Source organism: Felis catus, chromosome C1 (assembly GCF_018350175.1).
Source record: "Felis catus isolate Fca126 chromosome C1, F.catus_Fca126_mat1.0, whole genome shotgun sequence".
NCBI lineage: Eukaryota > Metazoa > Chordata > Mammalia > Carnivora > Felidae > Felis > Felis catus.
Window position 1 is genome coordinate 145,733,056 of NC_058375.1, and position 16,706 is coordinate 145,749,761.

At 37.8% G+C, this 16,706-nt stretch overlaps 1 long non-coding RNA gene across 2 annotated transcripts in view; it reads right to left on the reverse strand.

The window, feature by feature from the left end:
- LOC109502699 overlaps positions 1 to 15,885 on the reverse strand; it is a 54,490-nt gene extending 38,605 nt beyond the window's left edge. For both annotated transcript variants that reach the window (XR_006583213.1, XR_006583212.1), the window contains exon 1: positions 15,665 to 15,885. This is a non-coding gene — a long non-coding RNA (uncharacterized LOC109502699). The remainder of the gene's footprint in view (positions 1 to 15,664) is intronic.
- Positions 15,886 to 16,706: the final 821 nt, after the last annotated feature.

The following is a 16,706-nucleotide window of genomic DNA, read 5'->3' on the forward strand; positions in this document are numbered from 1 at the left end:
TCTGAGCTGTTAACACAGAGACCGACACAGGGCTCGAACTCACGAACCGTGAGATCATGACCTGAGCCGAAGTCAGATGCTTAACCAACTGAGCCACCCAGGCGTCCCTGGGTTGAATGTTTTACATTTAGAAACTCACCAAGAATTTTTTTGTAAGTAATAAATTAGAGATCCAGCTTTAAGGGTTTTTTTTTCCCCCTGAAAATGATCTAACAACTTTTTATTTAAAAATTTATCTGTCCTAGACCTGATTCTTACAGGTGTTTGAATGTATTTCTGGACCATGAATTCATTGATCTTCTTGATCTTTGATCTTTGTGCCAGTACAATGCAAATCTAGTTATTGCTGCTTTTTAAGGTATTTAATATGTTTTAAGATTCAGTAAAGAGCGTAAAATCATTCTATGACAAAACTAGCTACAATTCTTCTGTTAAGCTATTTATAATTAACTTTCTCTACCATCTTTAAAAGGTAGATAAGCAGAAAATAAGAAGAGCCAAAAACAATTATGTTTTTAAAATGTTACTTGCAGAGGCTCCTAGGTGGCTCAGTCAGTTAAGCGTCTGACTTTGGCTCAGGTCATGACCTCCTAGTTCATGGGTTCAAGCTTCATGTCAGGCTCTGTGCTGACAGCTCAGAGCCTGAAGCCTGCTTCGGATTCTGTGTCTCCTTCTCTCTCTGCCCCTCTTTCCCCACTCTCTGTCTCTCCATCTCAAAAATAAACATTAAAAAAAATTTAAAAAAGCATCAAACAGTTCAGTCACTGTTATCATTCGAAACATAGATTTTAATTTTGATGAAGTTCAATTTATTTTTTTCTTTTGCTATTCATATTTTGTTGTCATAAACAAGAATCGATTGCCAAATCTAAAATAGTACAGAATTACCTTACATTTCTACTAAGACCTTTATAGATATGTCTCTAGTATTCAGGTCTTTAAAAAAATTTTAGTTACGTTTTGTATATGGTATGATAGTATTTAGGTCTTTGAAAATTTTTAGGTACTTTTTGGATATGGTGTGATAAAGGTGCAATTTCATTCTTTTGCAGGTGGATATCCAGTTTCCCATTCCATTTGTTGAAACACAACTGCTTCCCCATTAAATGGTCTTGGTATCCTTGACAAAAATCAGTTGACCATAAATACATGGATTTATTTTCGGACTCTCAAGTCTATATGACTATTCTTATGGGAGTATTGCAATGTCTTGTTTACCGTGTTGCTTTGTAGTCATTTCTGAGATTGGGAAGTGTGAGTCTTCCATAGTTTTCTTCTTTTTTGAAGGTCATTTCGCCTATTCTGAGTTCCTTGCAACTCCATATGAATTTTGTTTCTTTCAAATTCTTTTTTTACCTAATTACCCTGGCTAGAACCTCTAGTACAGTGCTGAAGAGAAGTGATGAGAATGAACATCATTCCCTTTTTATTGATTTAGGAGGAAAACATCCACATGTTCACTGTTTTTTTAACTAACCTTTTATCAGGTTAAGGAAGGTCCCTTCTCTTCTTAGTTTGTTGAATGTTTTTATCATGAAAGAGCATTGGATTTTGTCAAATGCTTTCTCTGCATTTTGGTGTTTTTTTTTTTTTCTTCTTTTTTTTTTGCATGGTGTGTCTAGTAAGATCAACGTGGTTTTTTTTTACTTTTCTGATATGGTATATTACTTTTTTTTTTTTAATTTTTTTTTCAACGTTTATTTATTTTTGGGACAGAGAGAGACAGAACATGAACGGGGGAGGGGCAGAGAGAGAGGGAGACACAGAATCGGAAACAGGCTCCAGGCTCTGAGCCATCAGCCCAGAGCCTGACGCGGGGCTCGAACTCACGGACCGCGAGATCGTGACCTGGCTGAAGTCAGACGCTTAACTGACTGCGCCACCCAGGTGCCCCTGGTATATTACTTTTTTTAATGTTTTTATTTGATATTTTTGAGAGAGAGAGACAAAGCATAAATGGGGGAGGAGCAGAGAGAGGGAGATACAGAATCTATGAAGCAGGCTCCTGGCTCTGAGCTGTCAGCACAGAGCCCAACATAGGGCTCTAACCTACGAACCGTGAGATCATAACCTCAGCAGAAGTCAGCCGCTCAACAGACTGAGCCACCCAGGTACCCCTGATATGATATATTATTACATTCATAGATTTTCAGATGTTAAACCAAGTTTGCATTCTTGAGATAAAACCCACTTGGTCGTGGTGTATAATTCTTTTTATATGTTGCTGAATAGGTTGGCCGGTATTCTGTTGAAGATTTTTGCATCCATATTCATAAAAAATGTTGGTCTGTAGTTTTCTACCCTTGTGAAATATTTGTCTTGTTTTGGTATCAGGTTAATCCTGGCTCCAGAGAAAGAGATGGGAAGTGTACTCTCCTGTTCTATTTTTTTGGACAACTTGTGAAAAATTGAAATTAATGTTTCTCTGAATGCTCAGTGGAATTTACCTGTGAAACCATTTTGGCCTGGAGTTTTCTGTGTGGTAAATTTTTTGGTTTTGACATCTATCTCTTTTAGGTGGTATAAATATCCTCAAGTTTTCTATTTCCTTTAGATTCAGCTTCAGTGGCTCGTGGGTTTTTTGGAAATTGGGCCAGTTCTTCTGAGATATCAAATTTATTAGTGTACAATTGTCAGTCCTATATCTTATAATCAATTTTCTGTATGAGGTCATTAGTAATGTTCCTACTTTGACTTATGGCTCTAGTAATCTGAGTTTTTCTTGGTCAATCTAGTTCAAGGTTTGCCAATGTTTTAATCTTTAACAATAAGAACAACAACAACAAAAATGGATTTAGTTTTGTTGATGTTCTCTAATTTTCTTTTAATTGTATTAATTTCCATACTAATCTTTATTATTCCCTTCCTCCCGCACGCTCTAGGTTTATTCTTCCAGTGCTTTAGGGTGAAAGATTAGATTAATATTGATTCTTTAAAAAAAAAAGTTTTTAATGTTTATTTATTTTTGAGAGAGAGAGATAGAGCATGAACCAGGGAGGGTCAGAGAGAAAGGAAGACACAGGATCTGAAGCAAGCTCCGGGCTCTGAGCTGTCAGCACAGAGCCCAACGTGAGGCTAAAACCCATGAACCATGAGATCATGACCTCAAACCTCCCATTGGGAAGTCTCTGTTGTTACTCTTCAAGGTCACAGCCTTCAGTATGCTTACACAGGCCCTCTGATGACAGTGTATTTGGCAGGACTCTTGGATTGTCTCTTTCCCTGACCACATTCTGGTATTAAAGCCCCACTAAATGCTGGCTCATTGTTTTATTGTTTTCCGTAGTGCCCTGGGGCACAAATTCCTTCCAGACTATTCTTATCAAATTTGGGGAACTTGAAGTTATCTTCCTAGGGTCAAAGATTTGTTCTGATCCCTAGAGAGCTCTTTCAGACATCTATTGTCCCATTTCTCTCCAGTAAACTGTCCTACAGTTTAGCCCATATATCCATAAATCTACTCCTCTCTTATCAATTGTCTCTCACCAAAATGCCCATCATTTTTTGAGAGTGCCCTTAGGCCTAACTTCTTCAGTCTTGCACATAAAGTCAAGTTCCTTTAGAGAGGAATTTGGAGTTCACTGTTCGGTGGCTTGCTTGACCCACCCAAGCAAAATCTGTAAGCCATGGCTTTGGAGCTGGTAGCAGATGTTAGTGGAGAGCTTCTCTTTAAGTGACATCTTACTTCAGGAGCTGAACACTCAATGGATAAGAAGGGGCCAGCATCTTTGGTTTGCCTCTCTTGCTCTTGGCATGGAACGCCACCTAGTGGGCCAGTATAAGGGCGACTGGGGTCTCCAGTATTTTCAGCAGCACCATGCCCAAGGTAGAGCCTCTGTCCCATGCGTGGGGGCTAAACAGATGAAGAGAGCCCCCAACTCTCAGCCACACTCACCCGTAACTTCTCCTCAGCAAATCTAGCTGGGAGCAAGATTAGAAACGCTGATGTTCTGTACCCTTAGGACAGATAGACCTTCAATTGGTTGCTGGAGGGAGGAGACAGGTCTCCTTCTCATCTAGTGTGAAATGGAGGTTTATGTCTTCTTGGACTAGGAGGAGGGAGAGATGAAGGGCATGGGTCTTTGTTCAAATACCACACATTCTCACAGTTCTTACTGAGTTATAGTAGATTTTCTTGATTAAATGTTTCTTCATTTGCTATATGTCCTTAGGACCATTCCCTGAAACTTTAAATGGTTATTTTTATTTATAATTTTCCCCAGTTTTACTGGATTGCAGAGCTCCTCATACAGTCGTGCCAGAAGCAAAACTCCCAATTTGCTTGTTTTTTAACTGCAAAAATATAAATAGATTCTATTCTATATAAATAGAATCATATGGATGTACTCTTGTTACGTCTGGTTCTTTCCCTCAATATTATGCCTCTGAGATACCACTATGTTGTTGCAAGTAGAGGTAGTTTCTTCTCTTTTGCTGCAGGTAATGTTATGATAGGAAAAGACAGGATTCAGTATGCAGAAAGGGAGAGGCTAGGGCTTGAAGGTCCCTGGGTAGGGAAAAACACAGTATTTGAAAACATTTCTTCTGGGGAATGTCTGACCTCGAGCAAACTCCCTCAGGAGCAAAGTTCCTCTTAAGAATGTAATAGAAACCACCTACTCCCCTTTAGGAATTTGACAAAAGACCTGACGAAAAATCAACAGACCATAAAATTTATGACCCACAAGGAATGGTATGGCCATAGACCACCCCTCATACCAAGGAAACGAGCCAATCCAAAAGGGTGACTAGGCATTTAGAGTTACCTAGCCAATAAGGGTAGAAACTGAGAGGAAACAACGAGTAGGAACAAGCGGGAAGGCGTTCACTTTCAAATGCCCCCTCTCAGTAAACAAAGCTTTCATACTATTTTTACTTTCTCATCTTCTGCTGTAATGAACTTTTGCCTGCGGCTCGTTTTAGTCTGTGTCCACCTCTTCATTCTTCAAAGCGGTGAGACAACAGATCCCCGGTATTGAGGTAAAAAATCCTGCAACAATATTTCATGGTATGAATATACCATAATTAGTCATTATCCTCTTGAATGTTACTGGTCTTCAGCTATTATAAATAAACCTCCTCTGACAATTTTTCAGACATTTGTTGGACGGACATAAACAAGTGTTTGTTCTTAGCCTAACCCTAGAAACGGAATTCATTGGTCATAGAATATATGTATGTTTGCCTTTAGTAGCATTTGTCAATTTCTTGAAATTATTTTCCCAATATGCACTCCCATCAACAATAAATGAGGGTTTCAATTGTTCCATAGTCTGGCTAACTTTTGGCGTTGCTTGACCCTTTGAATTTCAGCCCTTTTGGTAGTGCTATGGTGGTATCTCATTCTGTAATTTGTAATTTGTCTTTCTATGATAACTAATGATGTCAAGTATCTTTTCATATGTCGGTCAAATTAACAGTTTCTTTTAGATGCTGGTGGAAGTTGTTTGCCCATTAAAAAAAAAATGGTTGTCTTTCCAAGTACAGTAACTATATTATCTTTTCAACTTCTCCTTGTACTGACAGTGGTCACCTGTGGCAGGCAAGCTAACATCAACACAAGAACCATGTTCGTTCGTTTGCTTTTTAATCTTACTGGCAAAGTACAATCTTGGAAGACACTGCCTCAAAATAAGAGTAGAGAAAGCAGTCCACAAGTGAAGACACCTTTGGATCCCCTCATACCTATTCAGTCTTCTAGTCATACACTGTCGAATGCTAACCACAAAACAGACATATTGTGATTATCTGTAAACATTAGAGGATATAGCATCGAGCTGTATTGCCTCCACCAGGACTCCGAGCCGTAAACTTGTAAGTACATTAGAAGCCGACACTCAGCAGACTTTGCTGAATTGCTGGCAGAATCAACATCTGATCGATATGCGTGTTCACCAGCCAAGCTGACTAGTACATCTGTTCTGTGAAGAAACATACATTCTGCCTCTAGTACAATCAGTGTAATTAAAAATTAACATGCATTAATTGTTAGAGCTGATGTAAACAGCTGATGTTCCACTTAGCACTGTCTTCTGTACATATCATTAGGCAAAGCCAAATATTGTTAAGTAAACAGGCAGCGCTTACAAAAAGGAGAGAAATGGAAAACTAATTCCAACTAAATAAACTGACACTGTATCATAAGTCAAATTAAAACGATTAACCAGAGCCAGATTAAGGCTCTGGATCTTCAGAGGAAAACAATTATAAAAGTCACATTTCATTATTTGAATCTTATTTTGGCAACTGTGTTTAGGCTCAGTCTGAAATAGAGTCGGGGCGTGCGTGACACATTAGGATTTCAGAAGACATAAAGAACTCTAGGAAAAGTATGATTCGGGATTGATTTATGGCTTAAACATTCCACGAGAATGCATCATTCACAGCCACTCCAGTAACCAGCATTCTCCGGGGAGACCCAAATCTGATGCTTAATGTTAAAAAGAGTCTATTTTCTTCCGCATGCACCTGCCTAACTGCCATGGCTGTCAGTGGGAGTTACAGGCACAGACTCAGAAGAGAATATACACCTCAGGAGTTAAGTCCTGTCTGACTTCTTTTTTTTTTTTTTAATGTCATGGCAAAATGATTTCTCTATCTTGATTCAAAACCAGAAAAAAAAAAAAAGTCTCCAACAAGCCAATCTGTCCAGTGAGGTACATTCCCAGGTCAGAGAGCAGTTGTGTCTTTACAGATTGCCCGGGGCATTCAGCTGTTGGGCCCCAGGCGCTTCCTCCTCTGCGGAGGCTGTTCCTGCCAGGGGCTAGCCTGTCACTCTCAAATCTGATTTCAAAATGGTGTGACTCTGAATTTTGAGAGTGATTTCGTAGGTTATTTCCTCATGAAGTTGCACTGAGTTAAAAACAACAACAAGAACAACAACAACAGCAAAAAACTCCCAGTAAATGTTCTCAAAAGGAAATAAAAAACACACAGTGCCAGAGTCCAAAGGAGAGACCGATTCATCAAGAAATCACGGGGCGGGGCCTGGGGGGCGGGGGAACAATGCTCAAATACTCGGGGTCAACCCTCTTTTATTTCATCATGGCAACGTCATTAGAAAGAGAATAAAGGTATAAAAACTCCCTTAGCATGTAGCGTGAGGCTTCCGTTGTAACTACATGGTTATGTGTTTGAGAGAGTGTCTATTTTGTTTATTCATAATTGTATTAAATTTGCCTGCAAATGAATTAGTTCATATATTAAAGAAAGATATAAAAATGTTGAATCTACTCATAACAAACAACATTAGATGTGTCAAGGATCACAGGAATCAAAATGGAGCCTATAAAAGTTAAATAAGCTACATAAATTTAGGTCATGAATATAAAAGCTGGCTTGTGAACTTCTAAGTTTTTCTGTTTGCTGTTCCAAACCACCATCAATTTGCACGCTTTACACATAAAATTTTTAGGTTGGTGGTAATAGGATAACTGTTCTTGAGAATTTAAAGTAAATATCGAAAAGACATCATCCTCATTATTATAAAAATGTCTGATATTTACAAACATACTAAGCCTTTAATATTAAATATCAATTTACTATCTGAAAACAGTTTGTGAAAATTTTAAATACACTTTCTCTTTTTAAAATAAAAAAATTAAAATTATTGCACAAACTATTTAAGTGAAATAATTTGAAAATGATGTGATAATTAAAAGTTAACATATCCAAAAAGAAAAGTTAACATGCATGTATTATTAAGAAATAAGTAACCTATGCTTCCCACAAACACTATATTAAACGTTAAGATTTCTTTTTTTTTTTTTTTTTTTTTTTTCCAAATTGCTCACAAAATCAAGGGCACCACCTGGGTGGCTCAGTCAGTTAAGGGTCTGACTTCTGTTCAGGTCATGAGCTCACTGTTGGTGGGTTTGAACCCCACCTCAGGCTCTGTGCTGACAGCTCAGAGCCTGACGCCTGTTTCAGATTCTGTGTCTCCCTCTCTCTCTGCCCCTCCCCTGCATGAGCTCTGTCTCTCTGTCTCTAAAATTAATAAATGTTTAAAAAAATTACCCAGAAAGTTTTAATGATCTTATGACATCTCAAATGCATGACTATCTTCAAGCACTAACTTAGTTTGTATAATTAAGATAAATTTGTTTTTTACCTTGAAAACTTCTTTTTAAAATATCTTTCATTTCATTTTATTTTCTTGGTATCACACACATACCTAATTCAATCAATTCTGGAAAGTTCTACTGAATTTTATTACCCTATATTTGCACAGTGACTAGATAAGACATTGTTAAAATTAAAAACTAAAAAAAAGTATGCATCTCTTTTGTTAAAAATTGAAAATAGTAAAGGCATCTTCTTCATTTTCAAATAAAGGCAGGATGAACAAAATATGTTGATCGTGAAAAGAATAAGGATACCTATTTTCTACAGCATTTTATGATGATCTCATATAATATATAATGATTCTTAAATCTTCAGTGTATGCATAAACACACATTTTTCCCAAAGAAGCAAGTGTGAATTTGTGTTATCTTAAATCTCTTACATAAATCCCTTACTTTCATAAATGTAGTAGCAACCAAATAAATGCCATACAAAGGAAGGAAGAATATAAAATATAGAATGTGTACTCACTTATGGTTATTAAAGCTTCATTAATAGATAGTTCTTACTTAGTGTCTCTAGGAATATAATAAACATATTTAGGATTGATTTATCTCCTAATCATTATTATCTTTTGTTATTTTGTCTTGTAACACCTCATCCATTTTCTTTTTTTGTTATGGGGTCAGGTCAAAGTCTTTGCTTTTCATATTTGATTATGCTTTCAGGTAGTGGAATTTTCAGTAAATGATATGCATAATTAACAGTAAGAAGTACATTTGTACTCAAATTCTCTATTTACCCCCCAATCTACTGATAATTTTGCCAGTGGGATTTACGAATACAATAAAGAAACTGATATTCACTTTTTCTGTGTGCAATATAACAATATCCACTGTCAATATTATAGCTAATCCTATCACCTTTTCATTTATGTCTTAAAAAACTAAAACTCAGGGGCACTTAGGTGGTCAGTCGGTTAAGTGCCAACTCTTGATCTCACAGGTCATGATCTCACAGTTCCATGAATTGGAACACTGCATCAGGCTCTGCACTGATCGCATTGAGCCTGCTTGGGATTCTGTCTCTCATCTCTCTCTGCCCCTCCCTCGCTAGTGTGTTCTCACCCCCCCATAATAAATAAATAAATTTTAAAATAAGATAAAATAAGGGGCACCTTGGTGGCCACAGTTCATGGGTTCTAGCCCCATGTTGGGTTCTGTGCTGACAGCTAAAAGCGTGGAGCCTGCTTCAGATTCTGTGTCTCCCTTTCTCTCTCTGCCCCTCCCCAACTCATGTTCTCTCTCTCTCTCTCTCTCAAAAATAAACATTAAAAAAATAAAATAAGATAAAATAAAACTCATAAGTATCTATGATTCCTATTATCAGCAGTTTGTTATTAATAATTGCTTTTCCTTGCTGTAGGATACTTTAAATATTCAGTTCTCTTCATTCCTTTGTCCAAACTACAAATAGGATGCTACAGAACTGCAATTACAAGTATGACAATATATTTTCAAGCTACCCATAAGGTGACAGATCATCCCTCCTGGGTTCCCTTTGGGTTGTCTATTATTTAGGAATGGTAGGGCTACATGGTGGGTCCATCAGGAAGACATGAAATGCTTCAGGAGACATATGCACAGGAAGGTGGAAGAGATTGAGGGTAATGTTTTTGTTTTAGAATTTTGAATTGTATGAGTCAAGAACTAGAACTCAGGTAGCACTATTCCTACCAAAGGCAAAGAATCTTTTTAGTACTGATACAGGGACTCTCTCTCAAGGTCTGTAAAAAGCAAAGGATCTTGACTCAACTGCCATTCTAGTTCAAAATCTCAGAAACACTTTCATCCAAGTTGACCAAACAAGAGAGCAGAGTGCCAGGGATGTGTGTAGTCAGAAGCACTATCTGAAAACAGGGAAGTTGAAGTTGAAATTCAACCCTTGGCCTTCTCTCACTCTATAACAAAATTACTGAGCTCATCTCAAAAGAGAAAAGCAATTAGCTAAATCCACCTTGGCCTTTGTATCTGACCCAAAGTCCTGCAGTGTTTCCTTAGTTTGTTTTCTATCTAATGCTCTACATTGCATGGACCATGGTGTCTATTTCAGATTTCCTTCATCAAGGCCCTAACCATCCCCTTTGCTCTCAGGGGAGAGTCTACTCTTAACTCACAGAACACAAAGAAGCCAGAAAGTGAAGATTGTCTTAAGACCCTGCCATGAATCCTACAAAATTACCTGCATCTTTATCCCTTTTTCCATCCACTTTGTGTGAAAATAGAAGGGGGGCACCTGGTGGCTCAGTCGGTTAAGCATAGGGTGGAGCCTGCTTGGTATTTTCTCTCTCTCTGTTCATCTCTCTCTGCCCCTCTCCTAACCTCTCTCAAAATAAATAAATAAACTTAAAATAAATTTTTAAAAAAAGCAGGGGGGAGCCTGGGTGGTTCAGTCGGTTGAGCATCCAACTTCAGTTCAGGTCATGATCTTACTGTAAGTGAGTTCAAGCCCCACTTGGGGCTCTGTGCTGACAGCTCAGAGCCTGGAGCCTGCTTCAGATTGTGTGTCTCCCTCTCTCTCTCTCTCTCTCTCTCTCTCTCTGTCCCTCCCCCACTCACACTCTGGCCTTCTCTATCAAAAGTAAATAAACATTTGAAAAAAAAGAAAATAGAAGAGATCTCCTTTTTCTCAGGCTACCTACCTGCTGGACTACATTCTACCCTTTATGACTTCTCACGGTACTCACTCTACCCATTCTACCCTCACTCCTTTGTAGCCATACTTCTGAAAAATGTCATTTGCATAACAATGTCTAGAGTTTTCATCCCATTGATTCCCCACAGTCAGTTTGCATTTTCAGAGGAGAAAATGTTTTATTAAAAAAGATTAAGTGCACAAAAAGAGATTTCTTGAGGGATGCCTGCAGAGGAGAAAGGGAAGGGAGTACAAGAAGGTGAGGACAGCTTTCAGACTGTGATGCTGATATGAGCCCTTGAAAGAGAGAGCATTCAGGGATGCGGGTTCATTAGGAAGAGTCTCAGACTGTTGCATAACTGTAGGAATGTGTCAACCTGGCAAATGAGGACACCTCAAACCAAAGTTGCCCATTTGAGGAATGCCAGGTCTCTCAAGACTGGACCTACATTATATCCTCTCTGCTCAGTCATTGGCTGTGAGCAGCCAATGGGAATTACAGCCTCTGCTGAAATGGTGGTAAATCCAGAAGGACAATGCCTGGAGCCATCATTCAGTTCTGTTCCTGAAGCAGAATACTAAAGTGGGACATTTTCTTGACAACACACTCAGCCTCCTGTAATTTACCAACAGTCATACCCCACCATTTAAATCATTCTCATCCAAGCTTCCAATGGACAAAACCAATGAACTCTTTCTAGTCCTTAATTTTCTTGTCCTTTCCGCTGCATTTGACACTGTTGACCACTCCTTCCTTGAAGTTCTCTTCTCTGGACTTCTGTGACCCTGGACTGAGAATTTTTCTCTTAAACCTCTTTTTTGTGAGGTTCCTCCTCTGAGAATTACAATTGAAACTCACTTCCCATGTTTCCAAAATTGGCAAATGTCACTGTTATGTACTAGGTTTGATAAAATAAATGACATATTATAAAAATTAGTCAGTTTAGGCAACCATAACAATATGTCATAAAGTAGATGATTTAAACAAACAATTTTTTTTTTTTTTTTTTTTTACATATCTGGAGGCTTCAAAGTCCCAGATCAAAGTGTTGGCCAGTTGAGTTCCTGGTGATGGCTCTTTTCCTGGTTTGTAGATAGCCACCTTCTCTCTGAATCCTCACATGGCTTTTTTTTTTTTTTTTTTTTTTTTTTTTTTTTTTTTTTTTTGTGCAAGCATGGAGAGAGAGAGAGCTTTTAGGTACCTTCCTCTTTTTTTATTTTTTTTAATGTTTACTTATATTTGAGAGAGAGAGAGAGAACACACAAGCAGGGGAGGGGCAGAAAGAGAGACAGAGACAGAATATGAAGCAGGATTCAGACTCCTAGTTGTCAGCACAGAGCCCGACATGGAGCATGAACCCACGAGCCATGAGTTCATGACCTGAACCAAAGTTGGACGCTTAACCCACTGAGCCACCAGGCACCCTCGTCCTTTTTTCTTACAAGGACAACAGTTCTATACAGATTAGTGCCCCATGCTTATGACCCCATTTAATTAGTTTAACCTCAGTTACCTCCATAAAGTCCCTATGTCAGAATACAGTCATATTGGGGGTAAGGGCATCAACATATGAATTTTAGGGGAACACAATTCAGTCTAAAAAAATTAGCACTGTCTTTGATTTTATGTCTTGCTTTCTTACCATCCAGACTTTGTCAGTACAGTACCTGCCATTCTACCTCTTAAACATCTTGAATCTATTTATTCTTCATCATCATGGGCTTTCTGAAAGTATAAGCCACTTCCCTTCTTACTTGGATTATTAACATAGCCTCTTTCATTGGTTTCTTTGTCATGAGTTTATTGTCATTGCAAATTGGGCGATCTTGCTCCAATTTAAATCTGACGAATATCACTATCTTCTTAAATGCTTTTCAAGATCTTTGAGATACAGTTCATACTGCTTAATATTGCATTGAAAACTCTATTGCCTGGCCCCTGCTTATCCCTTCAGCCTCACCTTAGCCATGCCCCATTAGACTCTGCATTCAAGTCAAACAAAACTTGTTTTAGTTGTTCCCTTATACAATTCTTCTTCAGGTCTGTCTGGATATATTTTCCTCTAATTCCAAACTTGACCAAATCTCATCCATTTTTCAGAGGCCATCTGGGAAACCTCCCTCAAAGCTGTGAGTCCAGATTTGGCATTTGTTTTACATGGTCTGTGAACACTGTATTCTATTACAATTGTATTGCAACTGTCCAATTTGTCCAACATGTCCAACTCCTTTGCTAGTTATGGAAACATGAAGATTGGAATTACATCTGTTCTGTGCATGGTAACAACACTTAAGACATGTTAGATAGTCACTAAATATTCTCAGTAGCCATTTTCACAACATGATCTTGGAGTTACTGTCTTATCCTTCACCACACTCTACCCTCAATTAACTGCAAAGCCTTGAGTTAATCCCTTCAGCCCTCAGCTTCTTCATTTCAGGGTGTGCTCTCCATGTGAGTGTTGACCTTCAGGTGACCATCTTTCAGAAGATTGTTGAATTCCACTTAATTAAATGACTAGTAAGTTCCTCCCCGGCTTTAAAATATGTTTTTGCTTGGCTAGACAGTCTTGAGTTAAAGTAGATGATAAATGTACAGAGTAACATCATTCAATTATATGAAACACTTTTTAAACTATAATTTCCTTTTAATATAGTCTTCTTTTATAGACTACCTATAATTGGTAATCCCCCCCCCCGCCAGTTTCAGTTCCATGTTGACTTCATATGGACACAGTGTGTGCCTGAACCTTCAGCCTCAGTTCTCAACTATTCTTAAAGCTAGCCAGCTTACCAACTAACCAATATTCTAGAGGTCTGCCTGTGACACCTTCTTCAGTTTTCTCATCTGTAATATGGGGATAGCAATAATACCTATCAAAGTTTCTTTGTAGAGAATTAAGTGAGTTAATTTTCTTAAGGTGGTTGGCACACGTTAAACTTTACATAATGCCATTAATTATTATTCTGGTAAGGGAATCAGACCCTTTTCCATTTATCCTGATTTGACCCTTGGATTAATCATCCATCCTCACAAGTACCATGACGTTTCAACGGATTCCTTTGTCTCCAGGCCTTTAAAATTTCTCTGGTTTGTGAGATACCACAAACCTTTAATTTTTGCTTAATAACAACTTTGGGCTTCCTTTTTGTCTTTGAGTAAGCAATGTTTTTGTTACCAAAACAAAATGAAACAAAGCAAAAACACACCCTAATTATTTTTCCTTGTTGTTTCTAGGTTTTGTCCCCTCTCAATTCCTCCTTGTACCTCACTGTCCTTCTGCTTCTGTCACCTGAGTATGAAGAATCCTGTAGCTTAAGTAATATATGATGAGTATTTTACTGCAACTGGCCTTATGTTCTTGCATCCACATTGCAATGGCCATGGCCTCAGACCAGTTGAGCTCTCTCAAGCCCATTATAACTTTAAGGGAGAGTGTGTTTTATTGTGATAAATATTTATTAATAATTACATGAGAAGTCTAGGACTCCTAGAGACAGAATATAAACCTTCCTACTGAAAAGCTCCCTACCATCAGGGAGAAGCTTCAGAAAGTTCACTTTTTCTGAGATAAAGACTCTAGTACCTACATTTCAAAGGAGAAAGACAGGAGGCTTATTTTATATCCTACCTAGTTTGCAGAATTGGAAGAATTTAACAGAGAAGACCAGATATATTCAATACTCCCTCCTATTCTCACCTCCGCCTGTCCTTACTCCCATTGCCGCCCCAGGCAATATGGCATGAAAAGGCTCAGCAAGAAATATTCATTTGTAAAAGAAAAACAAATCATTATAGCAACACTCACTGGTCATTCTGTAGCAAATGTGCAATGCTCAGATTTTGTATTTTCCTGAAATAACATGCACATTTTAGGCATGAAATTATGATTGTTTGACTGTGAAATGCTGCACCCAAACACCATGTGGCTTTTAGCAGCATATCATCATATCAAGAACTATTTTTACCCTTTGGCGATTTTTCCTGCCTTGGCTCTGAGAGCTAGTCCATACGGTATTTGTATGTGGCATCAGTGGCAAAGATTTTTTAGAAGAGTAGATTTCTTATGTAGTACCATGTACCAATGATAGCACAGAATCTAAAGTAGAAATGAAAATAACCTGCTTTCAGGTTCAACTGGCAAGAAATAAAGTCATAGTGAATATGAAAGAGGGAGAAACAAAGATGAACAACGACTTGAAGCCTACTGCTCTGTTCTTATTTCTCTTAAAAATTGCTGTACATGTCTACTAAGTGTTAGAATATCAGAAAAAGTATAGTATATTTAAAATGTATATTCTATATTTCTTCCCCAGTGATTTTGAATACTAGTGGCAGTGAACTTTGTCCAGCATCCGTTTGATAAAAGCAGACAGAAATCCTTAGAACCTCAGCGTATTTGCTGCCTCTCAGAAGCCTGGGCAGAAGAAAAGAGCAACTTCTTAAAAGATTTAAGCACATATTGGTCCCCTTCCAGGACGCAGACATGAAGCCATATAAGAAATATTTTGAAAAGACAACCAAAATTAGCCAAACTCTTTAAACTTCCAAAATGCTTGGAGCAAAAGTCTGTTTTAGTTTAATCCAAATTAGTTTGCAGACTTAACTAGAAAGAGAAGCTATAGGAAAATATGAGTTGGCTTAACGTTTGTGTCTTGTCTATGACTACAAAGTGGGCTTTTGTCTCTTGAAGAGACAGATCCGGTTATGGGGGTTTCCAAACACATGATGACATAAAGGTATGGTGATACTGAGCCTGGACTCTAAGATCCAAAAACTCAATTTTCTTTGAGCATAAAACAAAACTATGCTAATTCATATAACATTTCTTTCTACCAGCCCATCCATTCTAAGGAAATAACAGTGTTAGATACAGTCATTAAATCAGCATTATTTTATACTCACCCAATATATATCACTGCTTGGCAAGCAGATGTTTCCATAGCTGCTGATATCACTTTTCAAGGTTCTCTAGTGTTAATCTTATTATCTTCTTCTCATAGTTCCTTTGGTAGTCACTTCTTTAAGGAGTTTCCCAGCACTATTCCTTTATAATAAAATGTTCCAGAGTTTCTATATTTAAACTGAAACTCAACTTGTCCATGCAACCTAACTTGTTGCATATGTATTGCAAAGAAATTCCATTTTGTCAGTTGATTTATTGTTGTATCAGAAGGAATAAACTCTTGAACCCCAGGGGAGAAAAATTATGCTGTTCCATTCTACTCATGACATTTCAACATAGGCCAAAAAATAACTGGGATTATTTTCTCAAGTGAAGAAACTGAAATACATTTAAAAAAAGAAAAAGAAAAAGAAAAAGAAGAAGGTAAACATTTTGTCAAAATCAATGTTTCATAAACCTTTAATTGTAAGAATTTCTCCTTCTCCTGACAATGCTTAAGCTTCATTTTGTAAGTTTATATTTTCCAGAAAAGCATTGCTAACCCATTTGTTTTTAAAAATTTGTCATCAAAATTAAGAAGGAGGATACTAGGTAAAGAAACAAATGTGTGAAGTAATGCATTTCCTTCCAGTTAATTCTTTGAGTGAAGTAACATCTGCCTGATAATTGGACTTGGCTGAAGTAATGTAACTGTCCTTGTCATTTTTTGATCATGTATATTTAAGGCTCCATACAACAGCAAGAACAGCAGCCCTAATGAGGAATAACCAGTATTATGCGTTTGTAGGCCATTGCAGATGTGAACATACAAGAAAGTAACACTTAAAGTTCTCAATCTGGAGAAGTAGGAACTATTTATGATCCCATTTTAGAGAAGATGAATCTGAGACTTAGAGAAGTTGAGCGGTTTGCTCCAAATCATCAGTCTAGTAGATGGCAGTCAGGACGTTGAATTGATTCACCCAACCCTTAAGCCCCTACATGAATTCTGACACATTCCTGGGCTGTTTTCCACCTCCACCAGAAACTAGCTCATGGGTA